The sequence below is a fragment of the Monodon monoceros genome, unplaced genomic scaffold, assembly GCF_005190385.1.
Source record: "Monodon monoceros isolate NGI ecotype Baffin Bay Population unplaced genomic scaffold, NGI_Narwhal_1 Super_Scaffold_12, whole genome shotgun sequence".
Taxonomy (NCBI): Eukaryota; Metazoa; Chordata; class Mammalia; order Artiodactyla; family Monodontidae; genus Monodon; species Monodon monoceros.
Genome location: NW_021703768.1, coordinates 101,563,789 through 101,583,372, shown reverse-complemented (window position 1 = coordinate 101,583,372; position 19,584 = coordinate 101,563,789). Strand labels below are relative to the sequence as shown.

The window sequence follows — 19,584 nt, the reverse complement described above, 5'->3', positions numbered from 1 at the left end:
CAGAAGATGGAATCTGAATACAGCTCTGTCTCTCTGACTCGGAAGCCTGTGCTCTAAGCCTGAGTTTCTCAGCTTCTCAAACTTTCCTGTGCAGGTGCATCTCCTGGGGATCTTGTGAGAATGCAGAGTGATTCCCGTAGGTCTGGGGTGGGTCCTGAGAGTCTGCATTTCTAACAAACACCCACCAGGGCTGCTGCTCCGTGGACCACATATTGAGTAGCAAGGGGCTAAATAAACTATTACATTTACTAGACTCATTCCATACTTACAGCTGTGACTTCTAAAATGTGACACTGCTGCCAGAAATACATTTCTAAAGAGTTAACTACTTTAAAGATAAAAACAAGCAATATGTTTTACAGCTATTAAACTGTGCAGGGATTTTTATTTTATAATTCAGAAAACACAAGCTTGTAACCTAAAACCAATTTTTAATGAAATAAAATGCATCTCCAATTTTTTCTGCATGCAGTCCTGTTGTTTACAGCCAGAAGAATCTCTTCAGTGTCCTATGCCCAAACCAGATGCATCCCGCGTTTCTACCAGGAAGCCATCAGAATCTATTAAAATTACTGTACACTGATAGCAGCAGGGACATGACAAATCGCAGGCCAAGAGTCAGATACCACAGAATGTATTTCAGGGCTTTGGGGGCAGGCCCATTTGCAACCAAATGATATTGTGTGAGGCTGGCATGCTCAGTGCATGACAAACTGATGCAATTTCAGTGCTGTCTGCGGGCCAGGGGAGATTTCTCTGATGCTGGTTGTGGTTAGTTTACAGAATTGTGCAGAGTTCCCAGATTTGAATCACTTGGGGCCTGAAAGGGCTTCACTTGACAAGCTACAAATAATTACACTCTACTCTTTCCATTGTACTCTATTATTTTGCCCCCCTTATCTCCAGGATTTGAGCTTTTGTGAACAAGCAAGGTCGGCTTCTATTTTGACCACAACACAACAAAACATTGTTCTTTTCTGATATGATAAATAAAACAAGGCCCTGCAGACTAAACATTTTTATCAGGCCCATTTTCCACTTTTATAGGCAAAAGTCAACTTTGAGCTCAGTTAGAAAGGGTGAGCTGGACAAAGCAGGCAGACAGGTTCCTGCAATCCTCACTTAAGGATGTGCTCTCGCTATCTGGTTATTGCAAAACCTCATTTGAAAAATGGGATATTGACTGACAGATAAAGGGCACATGGGCAGTTGCTCTTAACAAGGTTTCTACTTCCCTTGTTCCCCTCCCTCTCATCTCCAGCTCCATCCTAACAGCTCTCATTCAGATATTCATAATGAAAAAGTTTTCCCAACTTGGGATGCATGCAATTAGAACCAAGCTGTCTTATGTCAGTGCACTGCTCAGAAACACCAGAGACTCCAAATTCAAGTTTGCTATTGAAGAAAGCAACTTGTGGAAGATTTTAAAGAGCATATCACCCAACTTCAGGTGGCTCCTAAGGATAATATATTGATTATTGCTCCATGTATTTTAATTGAGTAAATGTGAAGCTTTATGCTTTCATACTTTTCCAAAGAAAAACACAAGATTTTTTGTTTAAACTCCAATGTCAAGTAACATTTCATAAAGTTCTAGTCTCCAGAAAAGTTAAAAAAAAAATCTATAATGATGATTAACACTGACTCAAATAAAGTAATCTAAACATCCCCTTTTAAAATCTGTTAAGCCTTGAGTATAGGTCAACCCTCCAGATTTAATTTTTGCAACAACACTATGACATGCCTATAGAATTTCATATAATAAAAACTGGTCATTAGAATCCCCATTTCAGAGATCAGGAAACTGAGGCATGGAAAAGTAAAGTAACTTGCTCAGTGAGTCACAGCTACTAAGTGGTAGCAACTGGGAACTGAGCCCAAAGAGTGACTTGAGCTGCCTTGAATACGGCTTCCTAGTTCCACAATTCCATCTACCTAAGGCCAGGTGGAACACAAGCCCAACATATCTCATCTAAGCAGAAACCAAGAGCCTGGAGAGTATTCAGGTTGACAGTAGAGACAAAGAATAGTGAGATTAAATTCTCATCAGCAGCTAAAGGATCTAAAACATAAAATTTCAGCTCCCCAAAGTAGATACCTTGATCCTGCCTCAGTACATGTCTTGCTGTAAACTGGACCCCTCCTACTCTTCAAATCTGGCTTGTCTAATATGGCAACACTCACCACAAACCACTTTTGGGCATTTGAAATGCGGCTAGCCCGAAGGGAGGTGTCCTCTACATGTAAAACACACCCAATTTAAAAAGCTACTACAGGGCTTCCGTGGTGGCGCAGTGGTTGAGAGTCCACCTGCCGATGCAGCGGACACGGGTTCGTGCCCTGGCCCGGGAAGATCCCACATGCCGTGGAGCGGCTGGGCCCGTGAGCCATGGCCGCTGAGCCTGCATGTCTGGAGCCTGTGCTCCGCAACGGGAGAGGCCACAACAGCGAGAGGCCCGCGTACCTCAAAAAAAAAAAAAAAAAAGCTACTACAAAAAATATAAAATATTCATCATTTTATATGGATGAAAAGTTAAATAATATGTTGGATTTATTGGGCTAAATGAAATATATTACAATTCATTTCACCTGTTTCTTTTTACTTTTTAAAATATGGCTACTAGAAATATGTGGCTCGCTTTATATTTCCATTAGATGATGTGCTCTAAACTCACCCCTTAATCCCAAACTTTGTATGGCTGAGTCATTGGCACAAGCTGGTTACCTGACAAGAAAAGCAACTCCAAGAACAGAAGTCTGCCTCGCAGGAAGCCCCCTTTCCACTTACACTCCTTCTCCCTTCAGATTCCTCAGGCTCTCACACCACTGTCCCCTCCCCTTGACCTTGAAATACTCACTGTCAGTGTTCTGATTTAGAAAGAGCCTTTACCTGACCCTGCTTTTCTTCTTGCTGCTGTGCTTTCTTTCCCTCCTTTCACTGTCAAAGCACCTGAAAGGGTCCACACTCCATTTTCCTCACTCTCTCCAACTTCCCTAATTCACTGCAATCTGACTTCCATCCCCCCCCCCACTGAAACTGCTCCTCAAAGGTCCACATCCTCACCTCTTCCTCCTGACCCCTCTGTTCTCTCTAGAACAGCTGCTGGGCCCCTAACCACACAGTGGGCCTCGCCTACCCACGTGCTTCACCTGGACTGATGACCAACCAGGCACTTGGAAGACAGGGACAAAACCTATGTATCGAGCTCTGTCGACCTGTCTGTTGGACTCTGTCGACCTTTGCCCCAATTCTATGCTGAATTGTCCGCTGCAGCCCCTTCATGAATGTGCATGAACCCTTAGCTTAAAACTTCCCCAGTTTTGCTGTTAGGGGAGACACTGCTTTGGGAAAGATCCCCGGTGTTCTCTTTACTTGCTGCAAATATTCATCCTTCCTTCTCCCTGATCCTTGGTTTGGATGTATCTTTTGGCTCAATACCCACCAAGAGGCAAACCCAGTTTTCAGGTAACAGACCCCTCCCCTTGCCTCTCCTGTCCAGAATCACACTGAGTCTCAAGCATCATCTGAACAGTGAACATGAAGGCACAGTCAAAGGAATAAGAAGCAAACTCTTGGGCAAAGGTGAAAATCTTGTCATTGGCTACTAGGAGGAAGTGAAACTGGAATTGGTTCAGAAACGGAAAACACAAGCTAACCAGCTGGGGGTGGGAGAGCAGGATAGGTTTCCTGCAGGCAGAAGAACGTGAGATTCGGAGGCATGAGAAGCCCAGGGCCTCCAGCAACTGAGCTATGGGGGAGCAGTTCAGGCATGTAGGGCAGAAAGTGGCAAGTGAAGAGATCAGAGGTAGAGGACTAAATTTTATTTTATTTATTTATTTACTTTTAACATCTTTATTGGAGTATAATTGCTTTACATTGTTGTGTTAGTTGCTCTTGTATAACAAAGTGAATCAGCTATACATATACATATATCCCCATATCTCCTCCCTCTTGCGTCTCCCTCCCACCCTCCCTATCCCACCCCTCTAGGTGGACACAAAGCACCGAGCTGATCTCCTTGTGCTATGCGGCTGCTTCCCACTAGCTATCTATTTTACATTTGGTAGTGTATATATGTCAATGCCAATTTGTTATTTACCTTTTTTAGCTACCAATTCTAGACAGTTTCTAAAGCCCACTGTTCTGGAATCCCTCATATCCACCCTATGGCACTGTCCCTTCATCCTGTCACTTCTCCATCCCCCTACCCTAGCCTGGTCCACGGCAATAGCCTCATAGCCGACTCCAATCAACCACCTTTGGAAACATTCTGTACATCAAGGTAAGTTTAATCAACATGATGTCCTCATTTTCATGTCACTTGGCTGTTCAGAAATATGCTCTGCAGCCCTGTTTACCTCTGCACAAAGTTATCCGATTTCAAAGTTTCCGATCCCATCCTTACCTGCTGCTGGTGACAGGCATTCTCTCCTCTCCACCACGCCCCCCACAAGCAACTCAGACATCCCACCTTCTAGAATGTGCCCTCCTCTCTCCAATCCCCGTCAAAAGTGGAATGAACTCTGACACTTCAACGATGGTGGCTGCCACCCTCCAGGAGAAACAGAGAAAAGGCAGTCCTCCACAGGGACCTCTGCCACCTGGCTCTGCCCCATGTACCTAGAATACTTCACCCTCCACCTACCACTACCTCCTGCACACTGGACACTGCTCTCTTCCCATCCCCCATCACATAATGTTCATTTACATGTTTTTACCTTTTGGGGGGTAGGGGTTCCTTCACAAAAGGCTTATCCTTTCCATCTGCTTATCTAGATCCTATCTATGCTTCAAAACACAGCTGAAGCCATTTCTTGTAGGAAGTCTTCCGGGTACTTTACTCCTCACTGATGTCATTCTCAAAACCTCCATTCAATACACCTTGCTATTTTTCTACCTATTACCATAAAGCATTCATTATTGATTCATGGGTGCTGTGTCATTTGTGTAGAACTAAACTGCAAACTCCTTGAGGGCTGGAATCATGCATTATCATTGTCAATTGCCCGTAGCTGGCAACAAGCAGGGATTCGAAGACTAGATTTACTAAGTTATACAGATTAATTATTGCTACTTTATAACAGAAAAATGCTTTCCTTCCTTTGTATGCTAAGACTAAGAGCACAGAGGTTAAATGGCAGTGACCTTTAATAATCTCCATCTATCCTTCATGGAACTATCCCTGAGAATTAACTATCTTACAATGTTACAAATATATTAACTAAGCAGTTGATCAGTTCAAAATATGTTAAGGGGCTTTCAAAGACTAATATTTCTTTATTTTTATAAACTGACACTATGATAAATGGCCAATGAAAATGAATACATTACTAACATAGAGCAAATGTTGTTTTTTAAAAACTCTCCAAATCTAAAAAACTGGAAAATAAACATATACTTTGAAAATGACAGTACTGTAGTCAACTTAAGAATCCAGGGTCTACCCACATTCATTTAAGAACAATCTGTACAGCACCTGAAGAACATTAATGGAACTGTTTATAAAGGTTTAAATATAAAATCGTGCACAAGAAATTCAGGAGGAAAGATTACAACTCGACAGTTCTCCATCATGCCAGGAGGCGCTCCTGCATAGACCCAGGGCAGCCAAAGGAAGCAAAAACTGGATAAATCAAACAAAAGAAGTACTTAGTCTAGCTTTTGCATATCTAACGTTAAAACACACACACAAGATTTTAAATCACTTTTCACCATTATTATTTAATAAGCCGGTTCCTGGAACTTTTGGCTCTGTACCCATTTTCAATATGAAAATGTTTCCTATATTTTAACTCTGCACATTACTGGACATTCAAGCTTACAAAACACTTCCTTCAATTACCAAAACTCACTCTCCTATGGGCTATCCTTTGTACTGAGTTTCTGTTTCAAGTTTCTCTCCAGGGTTTAATAACGATACTGGAAAACTCGTTTTGGTTTCCTAAATCAACCCCCAATGAACCGGGTGCATGGCTTCCAACTCTGACCTCCAAATCCCAGGAACATTCCAAAAGGTACTAGCATGATGCCCCTCCACCAGGACCACTTGGGCAGCAACAAGACCAGAGCCCTTCGGATCCAACTGGTTCAGGGGGAATTCTGGTCACTGGAGCTGCTGGCACTTTGGTCCCATCAAGAATAACTCTGCACACCGCACCTCTCACCGCACCAGAATCACAGCCGGCTTCATTACAATCTCCGGACAGAAGGCTTACGACATGCAATCTACCTGGCAGGCTAAACAGCTTCCTCCTGTGCGGTGTCGACTCCAAGAGACTTCGGACCCCTGGGCAGGTGGCACTGAGCAGGAGAGCAGGGATGCCCAGGCCAGTGGTAGAGAAGACACGAGAAAAGGTAAAACGTGTGCTTCTCACGTGCTGCTGCAATAAAGAAATCTATCATTCTCCTCCTGTTTTTTAGATCCAGGATAGTAACAGCAACTGTTTTTTAGTGTATGTCCAACACCATAGTATGTGCTTTTCATTTGTTATCTCGGTTACATGTTTATCTTCAAAACTCTCAGTGCCAGCATTCCCCCAGCCTTACAAACGAAGAGACTGAGTCATTAGGACACCTGTCCAGGTGAGAACCCAGGTCTGGCTTATCTTCAAGCCCAGACACTTTCCGCCCTGCTGCACTCCCCCTAGACTGCGTATGCCTCAAGCAAATGATGGCAAAATATTAAAAGAAGACTTCTTTAGAAGTGCATATTTGCACGGGCAATCCATAAGACTCATCTACTTTTTCCCCACAAAAATGAAGTCCTGAGATGGCGCTCACCAGCTTTTTGCCTGCACCTACTCAGCTATCTCAGGACCAGCTTGAGGCTGAAGAAAAGGCAAGATCGCAGAGATCACGACAGACCTCCCTGGTCTCCTCCCGAAGAGAACCTCCCCCATACGGGTACCAGAAAGGCTGGATACCTCGGTTATTAGAGGATTTTGGAGGTGGAGGTGCTTTTGTAGAGATCCACGTGGCCTGGTATCCCCTGGATATGGGACGAAAGAAAAAAATGTCAAATGCACTGGCCATTCAGGTGCATGCTGAAGGAAAAATTAAGTATGATGCAACTGCTCGACAGGGACAGTCAAAAGACAAGGTCACTTATAGCAAGTACACTGACCTGGTTCCCAAAGAAGTCATGAATGCAGATGACCCAGACCTGCAAAGACCTGATGAAGAAGCCATTGAAGAGATAACAGGAAAGACAAGGGTAGCCTTAGAAAAATCCGTATCGCAGAAGGTTGCTGCAGCCATGCCAGTCCGAGCAGCTGATAAACTGGCCGCTCCTCAGTATATCCGATACACACCATCTCAACAAGGAGCGGCGTTCAACTCTGGAGCTAAACAGAGAGTTATTCGAATGGTGGAAATGCAGAAAGATCCGATGGAGCCTCCAAGGTTCAAGATTAATAAGAAGATTCCCCGGGGATCACCTTCTCCTCCTGCACCTGTCATGCACTCTCCTAGCCGAAAGATGACCGTGAAGGAACAAGAAGAGTGGAAGATTCCTCCCTGTATTTCAAACTGGAAAAATGCAAAGGGTTATACAATTCCATTAGATAAACGTCTGGCAGCTGATGGAAGAGGGCTGCAGACAGTTCACATCTATGAAAATTTTGCAAAACTGGCCGAAGCCCTCTACATTGCTGATCGGAAGGCTCGTGGAGCTGTGGAAATGCGTGCTCAAGTAGAGAGAAAGATGGCTCAAAAAGAAAAGGAGAAACATGAAGAGAAACTTAGAGAAATGGCCCAGAAAGCCAGGGAGAGAAGAGCTGGGATCAAAACCCATGTGGAAAAAGAGGATGGGGAGGCACGTGAGAGGGATGAAATCCAGCATGACAGGCGAAAAGAGAGACAGCATGACCGGAATCTTTCCAGGGCAGCTCCAGATAAGAGGTCGAAACTGCAGAGAAATGAAAATCGAGGTATCAGTGAAGTCATTGCTCTGGGTGTGCCCAATCCTCGGACTTCCAATGAAGTTCAGTATGACCAAAGGCTCTTCAACCAATCCAAGGGTATGGACAGTGGTTTTGCAGGTGGAGAAGATGAAATTTACAATGTTTATGATCAAGCCTGCAGAGGTGGTAAAGATATGGCCCAAAATATTTACAGGCCCAGTAAAAATCTGGACAAGGACATGTATGGTGATGACCTAGAAGCCAGAATAAAGACTAACAGATTTGTTCCCGATAAGGAGTTTTCTGGTTCAGACCGTAGACAAAGAGGCCGAGAAGGACCAGTTCAGTCTGAGGAGGATCCTTTTGCTTTGGACAAATTTTTGGAAGAAGCCAAACAGCACAGTGGCTCTAAAAGACCCTCAGATAGCAGTCGCCCCAAGGAACATGAGCATGAAGGCAAGAAGGGGAGAAAAGAGTAGATACTTTCTTCAGAGTGAATGAACTACTATTCATAACCCTAATGATGCAAGTCATATGGGGGAACACTTTGTAAATGGCCAGGATAAAAACTAAATCTGGGTGTCACAGCCTAGCACTACTTTTTATTATAGGAGAAAGGGGGGGGGTGGAAAAATTCTACTTTGATTTATTTTTTAGAGAGTGGGTTGTGTTTGTGCTTCTCCCACCTTTTGGCATTTATAGAACATACTGCCCCACACATGAAATTAAGGCCACTTCCTTTCGAGTGACATCAGTACTTTGGGGTTAATATTTAGTCTAAGAATGACTGCTTACGAATAAAGTTACCCCAACCACAGTGCGTAGAAAGAAGGATGTTCACACAGTGGAGCTGTCCTGCCAAATGATGTTTGCCCCTGTTGTGCTCTGTTTTTATTTGGAGTGGGGAAAGTACGCTCTTGCTTGGTGCAACTATCTGTTTCCAATAAAAACATTTAGACAAAAAAAAAAAAAAAAGAAGTCATACACAGATGTAGAGAACAAACATATGGACGCCAAGGGGGGAAAGCGGCGGGGGGATGGGGGTGGTGGTGGGATGAATTGGGTGATTGGGATTGACATGTACACACTGATGTGTATAAAAAAAAATAATAAATGAAGTCATAATATTCAAGCTCTCTGGAGTTCTAAGTAAACTTTTTTCATGGCACTGTATTTTGCGTTTGGCAAAACTTTATCATTAATTGGTTTTGACAGAGTGTGTCTACCGGACATGAGAAAATCCTAAACAGTTCATGAATAAAGTAAACACAGGTCAAACTCTAATTCAACTTCATGAACCCCAAATCGCTTTGCCATACCAGAATTTCTATGAAATGTTTACTTGAAAGGCATTATTTTCGTTGTTTTTGTTTTGCTTTGGTGGTAAAGTGAAGGAAAAGGAGAGGCGTTCACAGTATCCAATGTAGTCAAATCAGGAATCCCACACAAGCCTAACTTAGGGAACTCTCTATAGAAATCCAACATAAAGATTTAAATTCTTAGAAACAAATGCCAACACCAACTACCACAGAACCAACCACGTGTTAAGGGCTTTACACCTATTATTTCACTTGATTAAAACAATCCCTAATGGATATAAAGCATTCCTAGTATGCCTATTTATGAGAACCAAGGCTCAAAGCATTTAAACAACTGGGGACTGTTAAACACATGGTTAGGAAGTGGCTGGGTGTCATCCAAGGTCCACTCTTCAACAGTGTTGCTACTTCTCTTCTCACAGAAAGTTCTCTCAAGGAGGTCAAGGTTACAAAATAAACATAAACATCTACCTGATTCACAAAGGCTGGCTCTAATGCTGCATGGGCCAGTATCAGAACAAGTACAACACGCTGACACTTGTCAGCACCCAAGGACGCACATCAATTTTCCCCTCTACTTGGACCATCACACCCATTTAGTGCTCCCTGGTTGCCCCATGTGTTAGGCAACAAGGAAACTTGTTGGGAGACTCCGCCCCCAGCTGTCTTTCACACAGGCTTCTAGACTGTGTTCTGGTACCTGGCCTTCAGAGAAGGACTGAGCCAAGGTTGTGAAGGCAGAGAGAGGCCTAATTACAGCGGTAGCTCTTTTTGCACTAAACGTAATCTGAGGCAGACCCTTGCCAGGCAGTTCACATGCCTCATGCCATTTAATATTGGCAATGACTTTATGGCTGGGTATTATCGTTCACCTGTTTTAAAGATAAGAAAACTGAAGTTAACAGTTTTCTCATATTGAAGCTTATTAACGTAACTGTGTTTATACATTCAGCTCTCCATGGAGCAATACAGGATTAGTTGATTTAACTATAGCTCAGGTGTACATGGTGTTCACAAACAGGAAGAATCTTTCTGAAAGAGAGTTCTGGGATTTCTTGAGGGTCTTGGAAAGAAACTGCTGAAAGTGATGGCAACCTTAGGGCCCAGTACAGCACCTGGTGTACTGTAGGCCTTCAAGAACCATTGGTTGAGGACTTCCCTGGTGGCACAGTGGTCAAGAATCTGCCTGCCAGTGCAGGGGACACAGGTTCGAGCCCTGGTCCGGGGAGACCCCACATGCCACAGAGTAACTAAGCCCGTGCGTCACAACTACTAAGCCTGCACTCTAGGGCCCGCGAGCCACAACTACTGAGCCCGCCTGCCACAACTACTGAAGCCCACGCGCCTAGAGCTTCTGCTCCACAACAAGAGAAGCCACTGCAGTGAGAAGCCCGTGCACCGCAACCAAGAGTAGCCCCTGCTCGCTGCAACTAGAGAAAGCCTGCGCACAGCAATGAAGACCCAACGCACCCAAAAATAAATAAATAAACAAATGTATTAAAAAAAAACAAAGAAAAAAAGAACCATTGGTTGGGTAATTCCCTGACTGTCCAGTGGTTAGGACTCTGTGCTTTCACTGCTGAGGGCCTGGGTTCAATCCCTAGTCTGGGAACTAAGATCCCCCAAGGCATGTGGCCAAACACAGGGAAAAAAAAAAGAACCATTGGCTGAATAAATGAATGTAAGTAAATATTGGGGCTGATGAAATTGTGCCTCACGCTCCACATCTCCATGCCTTCACCCAGCCCTCACCCACTGCCACCTCTCATGGCTCCGGCCTGTGCCTGGTACTTGTGCCAGGCTCTCCCTGCCAGCCCCGCTTGGGGCCCTACACAGCACCCAGTACATGAACTTACTCACCCTAATCACGTGAACTCTGAGCTAAACTTCCAATAAAGCAGACTGTCGGCCTCCACAGCCAGGCATTTAGAATCCTCTAGGTCACAGAAAGATGAACTCCACAGAACTTTTCTAAAACCGGGACTTGCTGAAGGAACAAACCCTGACTGCAGAAACAGCTTCTAACACAAAACTCCAGGTTACAGTGACATTCGTTCAAACTGCCGTCATCTGAACCTGGCTAAATCTGAACACTGATGAGTCAGAAGTCAAAAGTTCTACTTCTGCTCAGATAAAAGCACACAAGAATGGGTCTGGGTGGGGACTGGCCCAGCCCCACTGCCAGGCCAGAGCCATATGCTAAAACACTTACAGATTTAGGTTTGGTTGTCTGCCTTCTTCTAAAAAGACCTTCTTATATCAGGAGAAAGGAGGAAAACAATTCAAAGTTTTACCTGCGAACACTATTAGGAGTCTACAGTGAAGAAGAGTGGCTGGAATTTCATCTAAACACTCAGTGATCAATAAATAAATAGCAGTTGTCAACAATCGGTTGTTTAACCACATAATCAACATTCTTCATTTGTTTTTACATGAGGTGATAAGCACACTTTAGATGTCATTCTCTAATCTGAAAGCATTGCAAGGGTCTTTTGATAATGCTTTTTTTTTTTTAGTTTTTTTTTGCAGTATAATTTTTTACATCTTTATTGGAGTATAACTGCTTTACAATGGTGTGTTAGTTTCTGCTTTATAACAAAGTGAATCAGCTATAATGCTTTTTAAAAATAATTCATTTAAAAAGATACAAATGAACTTATTTACAAAACAGAAATAGATCCACAGACATAGAAAACAAACGTGGTTACCAAGAGGGAAAGGGGAGGGGGATAAATTAGGAGTTTGGGATTAAAATATACACACCACTATATATAAAATAGATATACTCAATATTTTGTAATAATCTATAAAGGAAAAGAATCTGAAAAAGAATATATATATATATACCTGAAAAAGAATATATATATTTATATATACCTGAATCACTGTGCTGTAACACCTGAAACTAACACAACATTGTAAATCAACTATACTTCAATGAAATAAATAAAAATCTAAGTACAAATAAAACAATAATTCATTTAAAGCAGTGAATATGAAACTACTCAAAGGTGAAAAAAATTAACACTAGATGAAAGAAAGGTAAAATAGATGATGAAATATTAACCTCTATTGGCAAAAATTTAATTAGAAAGATTAGAAATAACAACAGCCGCCCCAGTCGGAGAGTTCTTACTATGAGGCTGATACTTAATTTGAGATCCTTGAGAGAAAACTGAGGTCAGCACTTTAGGGAACAGAGGGAGGGTGATGACTTGCACAAGGTGCCTTGCTGGGAAGTTACAAGCCAGAATGTGGTACCAAGTCTGTCTGGCTCCAAAGCTTACCAGTGACACTCCTTAGAAGTTCCTCAAACTAGCTGACATCAGGAAAGCTTTTTCTAAGTTCATTTGTTTATGGATCCAAAGACTTAAGAGTGTTTTAAGTGCTCAGTCTTAGGTGCACTTTGGCTGAATCAGAATGTAAATCAGTCCTTTAAAGCTTTCAAACAAAGCTGACATATCTCCTTCATGCTAAATATACACTCTACAGGGCATCTTTTTCAAAACAGGGTAAGCCACCTCGTTAGTTTGCAGGCTTAGCTACAAATTAAAATCACCTGAAGAGCTCAACCTACCAAAGCCTGGGCTCCAATCACCTGAGAATCTCTGGAGATGGAGCCTGAAAGTGCTCTTAAGAACCACTGACTTACCCTATTAAGATGTGCTGGGGCAAGTAACCTCCCTTAATGATCTCCACAAGCATCGTGGGGATATTTTTAGTGCAGTTCTTAACTTTTACTGCTCATCAGAATCACCCAAAGACTTTTAAAAAATTCCAGTGCTCAACCCATACTCCAGAACCATTAGACTGTCTGAGGGTAGGACCCAGGCATCTCTGGTTTATAAAGATCTCCAGGTGATTCCAAGGTGCAGCAAGAGCTGAGCACCACAGCGTTCTCAGCTAATTATTTGCACTAGAAGTTCAATCCCTCATTTGGATGGCATCCCAAGGGGTCATCCACCAGCAGCACCATCACATCAACGATTAGCCTTTTTCTCAGACTCCCTGCCTTCTCCCGAGGTTGGTGATGACACCTAAAAGTCTTTCCATTTGTCAGTCACAATTGCCTTTCCACTTATGGGAAATGCTGCCTGACTCTCCCCTCAGTCCTTTAGAATGGTTCCCACTATTGAATGATTCATCTCATACACACATACAACATGGGTCATTCTCTCACCGCTTTCAGTTTTATTACCTCCACTTCCTTTTCTCACTCACTGGCATTTTCAACACTGTCACTTTTTTTGACCTCGTGGACCATATGGGGTTGATGCTGTTCTGGGCATTGGAACCTGAGCAGAAAGCTACAGTGCGGCTGAAACTAACCTGACATCCCAGAACTCTGCCATTCACTGGAGGTGGACAGAGCTGCTATCCTGCTTGCTCTAGAGGGTAGCTGTAAAAGTTGACATGAGAAGTTGTAAAAGAGAAGAGCTTTGTGCTGCCTTTCCTTGAGAAGCAAAACTCAGAAGGTTATCCTGAAATTCCCAATGCACACTTTTTGATTAACAACAAATCTGCATGGTTGAGAAGAATAAAAACCTTTGCACGTTTCAGTTCTAAACTTTTGAATTATGTAAACCTTCTTACATGGGACATAAGTGAAAAAAATTCTACCGTGAAGCAAAATGCTTTTTATCCAACAATATTTATATGCAAAAGAAGCAGCATTCACTGTGAAGATATTCTCTCAAAGGGCAAGTAAGGTGTTGATTAAAGCTTCCCTAAAACATATACTATTTTGGACTACTAATGAATGGCTGACAAGATTAATCTACATTTTCACCGTGAAAACCATCCTCTCTCCAGGCACACACAACAACATCAGTGAAAAAGTTCCTAGCACTAAAAAAAATGCGTTTGCTTGATAAAGTACTTCCTGTACTAGGTAAGACTTTGTTCATTACTTCAAAAAATGTTTTCAATGCTATCTCAGATTTTTTCTGCAAAACTGGCAATGGAAAACCCACAGACAATGAATTCAGAGTCTATGATGGAAAAAACAGATCTGATTTCCTTACAAATTATAAGATAAAATGTAGCAATAATTTACTCTAATAATTTTTATGGGAAAGATTAAAATTACTGACTTTCAAAATAAGGTCTCCACTAATATCCTAAGTTAATTTCAATCCTCTACCTAACAACTGGTACTTGAGAAGGAATTTTAGGATAATATTTAAAAGTTAATTAAAAACAGTGTAAGCATTCATGTCAGTCAAACATGACCTCTGCTCTACAATGCATTTAAATGCAAGTCACCTTGACCTGTAACACAGCAATGTAAAAAATTTTGGTCAATATAAATCAAATGTACACTAATTTATTCAGCAGGTTTCCTGGTATCTGAATCAACATTAGAAATCTAACCAGTATTTGTTATTCTGCTATTGACAAAAGGAAGCATATTTAAATGATAACAAGTACTCATGGGTGTCATTTGGAAGTTAAATTGTTCCCCAAGGACAGCCTCCATAAACATCTACATTTAAAGGTCATTTACCACCAAATTATGAACAACTGTTGCATTTATTAGTACAAGTTCAATAGTTTGGAAGCTGCAGCCATCAATTTTTACTGACAGTGAGATCTAATTGTTCACTAATAATAAACAAGGAAAACAGACCATTTCTATCAACTTTTATTCCCTGCACTATGCTCACTTTTTAAAAATGGAGGTACAAAAACCTTCCATAGGTATGTATTTGAAGAGAAAACTTTCCAACTTCGGGGAGAACTAAACCATAGTTTAAAATAAATATCAGATAATAAAATATAAAAGTTCGTTTTCTCATGTTATATTCATCTGAACAAAAACAAAAAGGAGGGGCTTCCCTGGTGGCGCAGTGGTTGAGAGTCTGCCTGTCGATGCAGGGGACACGGGTTCGTGCCCCGGTCTGGGAAGATCCCACATGCCGCGGAGCGGCTGGGCCCGTGAGCCATGGCCGCTGAGCCTGCGCGTCCGGAGCCTGTGCTCCGCAATGGGAGAGGCCACAGCAGTGAGAGCAGAAACAAAAAGGAGAAAAACACTACAATGTTTATATATGAATGAAGTGTCTAATTTTACTTTTAGAAGGAAGTGTGATGGTTAATTTTACCATGAGGTGCCCGGATATTCAGTTAAACATTATTCTGGGTGTTGCTGTGAGAATTTTGAGATGAGATTAATATTTAAACTGGTAGAGTAAGTAAAGCAGGTTGCCCTCCATAACGTGGTGGGCCTCTTTGCATTCTGGATGCAACATATTCTGGTCCCTTTACCAAGTGACCTAAAAAGCTGCTAGTTTTGAGTGCACCCCAGAACAAGAGGAGGCTCTGTAATAGGTCCTGCTGCTGTTCAAGCTGCTCTGCCACTTGGGCCATGATGATCCAGCAGATCCAATGGTGCTAGAAGGGCAGTAGCACATGGGGATGGTGTTTGGAGCCTTCAGCAGGACCTTGCAGATGCATCACAGCGCAGGTCTTTAGGATTCTGGAGCAAAGCTCTGCCATCCTCTGTGGATACCTACTCTCCTTTTGAGGAACAGCTCTTGGCCTACTAATGGGCTTGAGTAGAGACTGAACACTTAGCCAGGACCAAGTTACCATGCAACCTGAACTGTCCATCAGGAACTGGGTGCTATTTGGCTCACCAGGCTAAAAGTTGGGCATGCACAGCAATACTTCATCATTAAACAGGAGTGGTACGTATGTGATTGGGCCCAAGAAGGCTGTGAAGGCACAAGTAAGTTACTTGAAGAAGTGGCCCAAATGCCCATGGTTCCCACTCCTGCTACATTACCTTCTCTCTCCTAGCCTAACCTATGGCCATTTGGGGAATTCCCTATGATCAGGTGATAGAGGAAGAAAAGACCTCTGCCTGCTCTACAGATGGTTCGGTACCATAGGCAGGCACCACATGAAAGTGGACACCCCGTCAATACAGGCCCCTTTCAGGGACACCCTTGGAAAATAATGTTGAAAGGAAATCCTCCCTGTGGGCAAATTGTGAGCAATGCACCTGGTTGTTCACTTTGCTTGGAAGGAGAAACGGGCAGATGTGCTACCACATACCAATTCATAGGTTGTGAGCAATGATTTGGCCGGATGATCAGGGAACTGGAAAAAACATGATTGGAAAACAGTGACAAGGAAATCTGAGGAAGAGGTATGTGGACAGACCTCTCAGAATGGGCAGAAAACATGAAGATATTTGTGTCCTATGTGAATGCTCACCAAAGGGTGACCTCAGCAGAGGAAGATTTTAATAATCAAGTGAATAAGATGACCTGTTCTGTGGATACCAGTCAGCCTCCTTCCCCAGCCACCCCTGTCATCGCTCAATGAGCTCATGAACAAAGTGGTCAAGGTGGCAGGGATGGAGGTTATGCATGGGCTCAGCAACATGGCCTTCCACTCACCAAGGCTGACCTGGCTACAGCCACTGCTGAGTGCCAGCAGTAGAGACCAACACTGAGCTCTTAATATGGCACCATTCCCCAGGGTGATCAGCCAGCTTCCTGGTAGTAAGTTGATTACGTTGGACCACTTCCATCATGGAAGGGACAATGTTTTGTCCTTACTGAAATAGACCCTTACTCTGGATACAGATCTGCCTTCCATACATGCAATGCTTTGCCACGACTACCATCCATGGACTTATGGAATGAATACCTTATCCACCATCACGGCATTCCACAGCACAGCACTGATTCTGATCAAATAACTCATTTCACAGCAAATAAAGTGATGCAATGGGCCCATGATCGTGGAATTACTGGTATTACCATGTTCCCCACCATCCTGAAGCAGCTGGTTTGATAGAAGGTGGAATGGCCTTTTGCAGACTCAGTTACAGTCTCAGCCACAGGGCAATACCTTGCAGGGTGGGACAGGGGTCTCTAGGAAGGTGGATATGCTCTGAATCAGCATCCAATATAAGGTGCTGTTTCTCCCAAAGCCAGGATTCACAGACCCAGGAATAGAGAAGTGGAAATGGGAGTGACACAATTCACTGTTACCCCTAGGGACCCACTGGCAAAAATCTTGCTTCCTGTCCCCATGAATTTATGCTCGGCTGGCCTAGAAGTCTTAGTTCCAAAGGGGAAAAAAATGCTTCTATGCTTCTACCAAGAGACACAACAATGATTCCATTGAACTAAAATTTAAGACTATCACCTGGCCACTTTGATCTCCTCGTGTCTCTAAGTAAGTATGTGCAGAGGGAGGTGCTGTGCCGGCTGGGGCGACTGATCCTGACTGCCAAGGGGCAACTGGACCACTACTCCACAATGGAGGTAAGGGAGAGTGTATCTGCAACACAGGAGATCCCTTAGGATGTCTCTTAATATTATGATGCCCTGTGATAAAAGTCAACAGAAAACTATAACAAGCCAATTCAAGCAGAACTACTAACATCTCAGACCCTTTGGGAATGAAGGTTTGGGTCACTTCACTAGGTAAAGAACCAAGAGCAGCTAATGTACTTGCTGAAGGCAAGGAGAATATGGGACTGGGCAGTGAAAGGAGGGAGTTATAAACATCAGCTGCAAACCTGTGACCAGTTACAGAAGTGAGGGCTGTAATCGTCATGAGTATTTCCTTCTGACTGTGTTATGAATATGTTTGTGTGCATATATAAATGTGTACATACATATATTAATATACAGAAAGCAAATATCTTTGTTTTCTTCCCTCTTTTATCTCTTCATTGTGTAACATAAGATGTACTGACGGGCTTCCCTGGTGGCGCAGTGGTTGAGAGTCCGCCTGCCGATGCAGGGGACGCGGGTTCGTGCCCCGGTCCGGGAAGATCCCACATGCCGTGGAGTGGCTGGGCCCGGGAGCCATGACCGCTGAGCCTGCGCGTCCGGAGCCTGTGCTCCACAATGGGAGAGGCCGCAACAGTGAGAGGCCCACGTACCGCAAAAAAGAAAAAAAAAAAAAAAAAGATGTACTGACTTTCTACAGGAGTTTTTAAGTATAGTTAACTTCACATCATGGTATTTAAGTTTCAGGATGTCCTGACTCAAGGACCTTAACTCCTCTTCTGGGTAAGGGGTTAGAGTGTTTTAGTTGTATACAGGATAGTTGTATCATGTGAGGAAGAATTATGACCTTACTGAGATCTTTATTTGGAGATTAAGTATGGTTTAAGGAGATGCACATGGGTGCCAAGTTGGTAAGGGGTGGACTTGGAATGGTTAATTTTATATGTCAATTTGACTGACCCACAAGATGCCCAGATATCTGGTCAAACATTTCAAATTAAGCAGGTCCAAAAACAGGACTTCTGATCTTTTCCCCAAAATGTGCTCTACCCAAATTCATCCACATTTCAGTAAACGGTGCCACCATTCCTCCATCTGCTCAAGCTAAATATCTTGGAGTCATTCCGTTCCTCATTTTTTCTCACACTCCATATCTAATCCATCAGTGAATCCTGTCAGCTCCATCATCAAAATCTGTCCAGAATCCATCCATCTTCCACCACTTTCACCTACAGAGCTGTTCTAAGCCATCATCATCTTTTATGTAGGATACTACAATAGCTTCCTAACTGAGCTTCCAGCCTGCACCTGACCCTCCTATAGTTTATTTTCCACACTGAAATGAGACTGATTCTTTTCAAAGTTAACTCACATAACTAACATGTAAGGATGGGGATTTCCATCTGTTTTCTCTGCTACTGTGTCCTCAGCATCTAGAAGAGTGCCACTACACTGATCATGTGGTTAGTAATCAATACATACTTGGTGAATCAAATCATTCCTCTGCTTCCCTTCCCTCAGAGCAAAAGCCTTATCCCTCCTTCCCAGACCTACTGGCTATGCACTGCCCAAACCACCACCCCACCTCACATTATCTGCCCCCATCACACTCCCTATGACCTCATCCCCTATTACCCCCTATTCTCTGACTCCAGTCCAACCTCACTGGACTCCTTTCTACATCTAAAACACACTGGGCACATTCCTATCTCATGCCCTTTGCACACACTGTTCCTGCTGCCTAGATGAGGTTCCCTAGATAACCTCATGACTCACCCCTCACCTCCTTCAGGGCTCTGTTCCAATGTCACTTCCCCAGGGAGGGCTTCTCTGATGCTCCCCCCGGCACTCTTTATCCCCCTTCCCTTGTTTATTTTACTCAGCACTTATCACTATCTGAGATATTATATAATTTAATTATTATGTTTATTTCTGCCCTTCTCCACCCATCCAACTAAAATGTAAGCTTCTTGAGGGTAGAAACTGTCAACTGACTCTCCTTGAACAGAGACCTTTGCCTGTTTTGTTCATTGCTATATCCCAAACAGATGGATTACTGCCTGCCACTCGGTAGGTAGTCAGTAAATATTTGTTAAATATTTATTTAACAA

At 43.1% G+C, this 19,584-nt stretch overlaps 1 protein-coding gene and 1 pseudogene across 1 annotated transcript in view; one reads left to right on the top strand and one right to left on the bottom strand.

Annotated features, from left to right (window-relative positions):
- The window catches only part of SNX24 (sorting nexin 24), a 162,853-nt gene that overhangs the window by 129,854 nt on the left and 13,415 nt on the right, over nt 1-19,584 (bottom strand). The gene's annotated exons all lie outside the window — the stretch shown is intronic.
- On the top strand, nt 6,771-8,381 carry LOC114892660 (annotated as a pseudogene).